Raw genomic sequence first — 7,120 nt, 5'->3', positions numbered from 1 at the left:
TGAAGATGCTTCCTGGATGAGAAGCAAAACATTGTCAAAGAAAAAAAATCTAGAAAGTCCTGTTGTTTTTTGAAAAGCACCTTTGAGACAACTATGACCTGGATGACTGAGAATCATTTAGCTCTAGCACAGTGGTGGCGAACCTATGGCACGCGTGCCAGAGGCGGCACTCGGAGCCCTCTCTGTGGGCACATGTGCCATTGCCCCAGCCTTGTCTCCCCTGCAACCCCCTCCTCATCAGCAGCCCCCTGGAGGAGAGTTGCCCCCGAGCGTGGCCCACGCGGAGCAGCACAGCCAAGGACATGGCAACCAGGCAGTATAGACAAGACTGCCCTCATGCCCCATTGCGCACAATTGATGCTGTGGGGCGCGGGCAGAGGGCGTGGCCACTATGGAGCTGCTGGGCTGTCTGGGGGATCTGCAGCAGGCCCTGGAGGTGATGAATGGCCCTGCGGGGAGGCAGGGTGGGGGCAGGGCGGGGCCAGTTTTTGGGCACTCGGTCTCTAAAAGTTTCGCCATCACTACCCTAGCGTATTACACAAATGCCAATTTAGCCCTGAAAAAAATTGCACACTCCTCTACTGTAGTATGTTTGGTTAATTAGTTGAGTTAGTTTGTAGTCAGTTTGTCAGTGGTTTTCAAAGCTAGTCAGGTTGTCTTAGCAGAAAAAGGCAAGATGCTGGCTTCTCAGTAGAAATGTTGATAAAAAAATTTAAGCAAACTGGCAACCTCTGGAAGGGACAGGAAGGTGAAATGTCCTTGTTTCTGTTCTTGGTTTCAATATTCCTGCCACCTCCCATCAAAAACAAAACAAAAAAACAAAACCCATACAGAAATCTCTGTGCAATTCCACAAGAAGACTCTGCAGCTGTAGATCACTATGATCCCAAAACACTGGCTGTGTTCAAGTGCTATTTCTGGCTCAGTAGCAATTTAGCTGGAAAAACTAGTATTTTCTTTGAAAGACTTGGCTCTGGGGGTTTGTGGGCAGTCAGTCCATTTCCCCATTTACATGAATGCTTGCTTTATCCAGCTCCTGGAATTCAGCTACTTTAGCAGGACTTTCAAGGGGAAAGAAGATAGCTCAGTGGTTTTGCAACTCTTCTTTATCTACTCCTATCTTTTTTTCTAATGCAACCAGACAAATGTACGCTAGAAGGAAAGTCATCAACAACATCATCATAATCTTGATTATTTAAAAAAAAAGTTTAAATTTGTGAGTCCAACATTTGCCAATGTTGAGAAACACAGATGTAGACTGCAGGCACTATAGCAAAGCTTCAGTTACATCTCAATGCTTTATAGACGATGCCAGTCCCTGAACTGACAAATAACCTATCTCAAACTCTTTCATATAGATGTTAAGAATAGGGAGGAGAGTACCAGGACTTGGGTATCCCTCAATGGAATGGCCACCTGGCTGACCTCTTCACTACCATCACTGACTGGAAACACCTGGTTAGAAAAAAATAGAACCACTATAAAACAAATCCCAGTCATCAGCCCTTGCAAGTGGTCCAAAACAGTGCCAAGCGTTGTGGACTTCAACTCTAAGAACTCCTCAGTCAACCATGGGAATTGAAATCCACAAGTCTTAAAAGTTGCCAAGTTTGGAGACCCCCGTTCTAGAGTATTCTGTAGATAGAACAGGGTCAACATTTGTATATTTGTCTTTTTCATGGAGTGGGGTTAGGAAATTGCTGTTTCTCCTTATCAGCTGTACCCAACATTATGTGATCAATGGAAGAGAAGATAATTGTGAAATGCCCTCAAGTTCTTTTAAGAGATGGGGGAAAAAACCAGAATTGATGTGGAACTGCCCTAAGAAAAGCTCTGCTGAATCAGGCTTGACCCAGCATTTAAAAAGCCAATACACGGAGCCAATAGCAATAATATGGTGGTGATACCCTTCTTCTACTGTTGTTTACCAATTTCTGGTATTTAGAGGGATACTGGTCCTGCAAGATGGGAATTGCCGACATTGACAGCCTTATCCATCATGGATTTGTCTCTTTTAAAGTTATATTTTAAAACCATGCAAGTTGGCATTGTAGAATTGCTTTTGTTTGAGCTGCAGCCAATCAAGTTTCCTTATTCCCAAGATACTCTATTTTGTTCATTATCTTCTCAATTTTTGTTCCAGGAGATACATAGCATTCTGGCAATCAAAATGTTCACTCCAAATTGGACTGCCTGGGATCTATATTTGTGTGTTGGGGGTTTTGTGTGTGTGTTTTCTCCAAACTATCAGATTCATTTGAACCTTGCTCAGGGATAGTGTGATCTCAGCTACATAAGTTACTTCAATAATAAGTGTATATATGTATATATTGGATGGCCGGAAACTGTCTCCTGTTATAGATGTTCTTTGATTTATTGCCAGTTAGGTATATTTGAAAACACTGAAAACTAATCTATTTTTTTAGATGCTGCAGGTTTATAGAATTTGTTGGAGGATATTTTTGTCATTTGTGGGAATTCTTGCCTTATAATACCTTCTAACTATAGCTGGGGTAGCAGGTCTTTCAAGGGGAAAGGTGGATTGATGGTTTTTCATCTCCCTCCCACTGTCTGGCATACTGGCAGACAGATAAACACAGTGTAAATTAAGAGTTAGGGAAGTGGCCTGTACTAGTAATTTATTTTTTCTTTTTAGTGTGAAGTATATTTATTGTTGCTGTTGTTGCTGCAGATTCTTCAGCAGGCCAAGACACAGCAGTGATATTTATGTTAGCACAACTGAAGACAACTATGTATTATCTCAAAACTGCTTTTAAAAAATGTGGGAAACAAAATGGTGGTTGTGTGGAAGGAACTTCAGGAAATAGAGTGGGGTTTATTTCAAAACAAACGTGAGTTAGAGGAGTTAGGAGTTGTGGTGGCACAGTGGTTAGAATGCTGTATTGCAGGCTCGCTCTGCCCACAGAGTGAGCAGACATCAAGAAAGCTACATTAAAACATGGTCTTTCAGAAGATCTTTTGCTCAAGTCATAGAAATAATGTTCTGTATACATCAAGGAATTTTTACAATGCCATTCCAAGTCAGCACTTGTGATTCAGCAAACATTTGTTGGGACAAAGATGAAAGAAATATTAAATAGGAAAGTCAAATTGTTATAGAAGGATATTTTTAAGATTCATATTGGAAGAGGTAAATTGCTATAATGATTAATAAATCTGCTAGTTTGCAGAGATAATTAGGTGATAAAAAGCAGTCAGCTCTTGTTTGTGAAAAACTGATCAACCAGATCAACTTAATTTCTGTTTTTTGAAAGGATGAAAGGCTTAGTGGATAAGGGAAATGGAGCAGACATAATATATCTCTATTTTATTACAGTAAAGAACTTTAATACTTTTTTTTCTTAAAGGCAAATTAGAAACAGAAAGATGACAGATAATTTTACCAATGTTTTTTCAAACTGTTAAACTAAGGCATCAAATGCATATGCATCCCAGTTTTAAATTAGAATAGTTTCAAAAGAAAAGGCATAGTGAAAGCATAGTTTCAGTTTTTTTTTTAAAAAAAAAACAGTACTTAGACAGTCGTTATAAACTCCTGTATTTTAAAGATCATGTTTTTTTATTTACAAAACTAAGATTGTTCAAAATGCAAATGGAGGTTGTGAATTTTTACTTGACATACTTGTACTACATGCATATTTACTACAATTGAAATTGTCAGGTTTATGGCATATTCATACAGCCTCTGGCCTCTACATTACAGGGCAGCCATAGAGGGAGTTAAAAATCAAGGTAACAGTTGTGTTGGTATGATTGAAGACTAATAATTTTTTACTTGTGTTGCATGTGCAATGTATATTAAAAAGGATGGAGCTTAATTGTGTGGTTCTGACCACCATCTTGATTATTTTTTAACACCCTCCCATCATCAGCATCTTTCCATGTTCATGTCAAGCCTGTCTTACTTTCTGGCTATTGGAAAATACAAAAAACAGCAGCCAGCCTGTGTCCTACCCTTCCCTACTTACTACTCCCTTTTTCATGAGGAAAAAAAAAGTAAAACTCCTCAGCAGGTTACTATGTGGGGGAATGGTAAAGCTGCTTGTTGTCTGACTCAATAACCAAAGGATGATGAAAGTTCTTCCCAGAGGTATAATGAGGCAAACATGAGTGAAAAACTGTCAATCCTATAACTCCACAAAACATTCTGTTAAACTATCTTCCAGAATTTTCCATGGAGCAGATGTTAATTAATTGTTCAATTTTCAAGCCCTACAGAAGCTCTACAACAGGGGTGTCAAACTCAAAACGTCATGTGACGTTTTTTGCCATTGCTGGCAATGGGGTGGGCGTGGTTTCGCTATGATGCATGACACCCTGCTCTACAACATTCCAGAGACTCGAAAAGGCAGGTCCTGCATAAGCAAGAAGCCCAGAATTTAAAGTTACTTCTCTCTTATTCACAATGGTATCATTGTATGTCTTCAAATATTGAGCACAAAAATCTCATATATAACATAACATGACACAAAATTTAATAAATGTTTGTCAGAAGATGATTGGCTGTTTCCAGATAAACTGCTGAAGCGATTGACACAAAACTGCCTATTAGTGGACATCTCTTCTGCACACTTTGTTGATGCTCTGATAACACAAGGAGCACCACACACCAGGGACAGAGTTCTATCCTATTCAGTGTTGATGAATCTCATTGGGCAACAAAACTTATTCTGACATTGGAAAGAACTAGTACTCCCCAAATGATTAATGTATGCCATAAAGTTCTCTAGAGATTTCACTCATGGCCAATTTCTGAAACAATCAGGAATTTCTTGTTAGTGCTCTTCACAAGCCAGCCTATCAGATACAGTATTTAATTTCTATGTGAAGCAATTGAATAAAGTTATTCACATACATAGGTTGAGGTTTCACAAATATGTTAATGAAATCCAAGTTTACATCCTCCTGCTTGCAGTGTGACAGATAATGTAATAAAGGTCCAGTTATCAGTTTTCAGGCCTTAAATGTTATGGATCTTGATATCTCCAAGTTGCCTCTTTCTAGATGAACAGCTTATCTTATGAGGCTCCTTCCATGATCTTCAGAGAGTCTGTAATCAGATCTTCTCAGTGCTGGAACCCCTTTTGTGGAGTTGTTTGGTCTCACACATTCATCCTGTTACCTTCTGGTAGACATCTGCATGGCTATAAAACTTAGTTACTTGATAAAGTAACTTGGGGGGGCCTCGGGAGGAAGTTAGTTTGGCCCTAGTGGATAGCATATTTATTGTGTGGGCTACGTTTTGTTTCATTTTCTTGTGCATATCCAGATCCAGTTTAGAATGAAGCCGAATGAATTTTAGTAATAACGAAATAGTAGAAAAATAAAATACCATTTTAAGATAAGAAAACAAAGCTTTTAGAGGAACTGAATAAGAATTGCTGCTTGGTAGGTTAGAACCCAAAGCTCTTCATCATAATAAATATATTTTAAAGCTTTAAATGTAGCTAATGCATTTATACCATTAAATTATGGCCGTCTTTGTTTTAAACAAGTATTTCTCAACTTTGGCAACTTTAGAGCCGTGGTGGCACAGTAGTTAGAATGCAGTATTGCAGGCTAATTCTGCTACCAGTTCGACAGTTCGATTCTCACCACCCTTCCGAGGTCAATAAAATGAGGACCCAGATTGTTGGGGGCAATATGCAGACTCTGTAAGCCACTTAAAGAGAGCTGTAAAGCAGTATATAAGGTGCTACTGCTATTTAAGACATGTGGACTTCAATTCCCAGAATTCCCCAACCACCATGCTCTTAGCACTGTTCTAAGCACTAGAGAAAATTGAGGACTTCATTTACTCCTTACTAGTAGCATGGCAAAGAACAGATGGCACTTTTCAGGAGTAAAACTAGCTGTTTCCACAGCAAACCATTTGACAGAGATTGATAAAACAATTGTACATTGTCAAAGCTAAAAATGAATATAAGTGGATTATTTTAAGAGCCTGATAGGACAAATAAGCTTAATTACTCAATTACTAAACTTCTATCTTGTTTTTCCCCTGGAAATGCTCTAAATGAGTACCACTCATTTAGATTGTAACATAAAGTCTTATTTTATACTGCTGATCAAACGTGTTTGGTTCTGCAGCTTTCTGTCAGATAAAAAAACAGGCAGTATGTTCCCATGGAAACTAAATGGTTAGAGAATTGCTTCTTGATATAGGATCATTACCGGACAGTAAACATTCAACGAAGAGAACAGATCTTCCTTCTTTCTTTCAAAAGATGAGATAAGAGGAGAGATATTTTAGATGAGATTTGTTTGTATAATGCAGAATTTTATAGGAGATACATATGAAATTTCATTACCTTTATAATCTGTGCTTCCGTATCACTTTTTTTTCTGAGACGTTTTAAGGATAGAAATACAGACTACTGTAGCTATTTAAGACCTTGTGATTAGGAGCTCTACAAACTATCCACCTGGAAATGCCACATAACTTTATGCAAACAAAGGCAAAACACAGCTATGTTTGAGTTCTGTAAATGTATGGTTTGGAAGTCTGGTGCAGAAGTAGCAGATGTTACTCATTTATTGTTCCTTATGGAAATGAAATCTGGTAAAACTTCTATAAGTATATCCAAATATGGAATATTGGATAATAACTAGAAATGATCTGATCTGTTATTTAATGAGGTTGGGGATATCACGATCATTTGTGTACAGAAGATGGAACTACTATTCTGTTAGGAAATATAAGAGTAAGAATATAAACCAAACACAACTGAAAGATAAAAAATTACAAAAGTCTGGTCTAGAAATTCACAAGTAGGATAGGGACAAATATTTTTTTGCACTCCTTGCTCAGGTTTTGGGGAGAATATTGCATTTGTACAAAGAGAATGGGATTCTATTTAGTTTTCATACCTAAAAGGCAATGAAAGATCTTTCATCTATGATTTAATGAAATCTTTTTTTAAAGCCATGAAAAGATAATGGTTGTACCACAGCTTGTGAAAGTCATTTCTTTCCATTAATTATGCATGGGTGAAAAAAGTAATTTCTGCATTGTGAAGCAGCCTTAGATATTTTTTTTGTCTTCCTTCCTTCCTTCCTTCCTTCCTTCCTTCCTTCCTTCCTTCCTTCCTTCCTTCCT

The sequence above is a fragment of the Protobothrops mucrosquamatus genome, unplaced genomic scaffold, assembly GCF_001527695.2.
Source record: "Protobothrops mucrosquamatus isolate PMUCROS unplaced genomic scaffold, P.Mucros_1.0 scaffold944, whole genome shotgun sequence".
NCBI classification, from domain to species: domain Eukaryota; kingdom Metazoa; phylum Chordata; class Lepidosauria; order Squamata; family Viperidae; genus Protobothrops; species Protobothrops mucrosquamatus.
Note: the sequence above shows the minus strand (reverse complement) of the source record.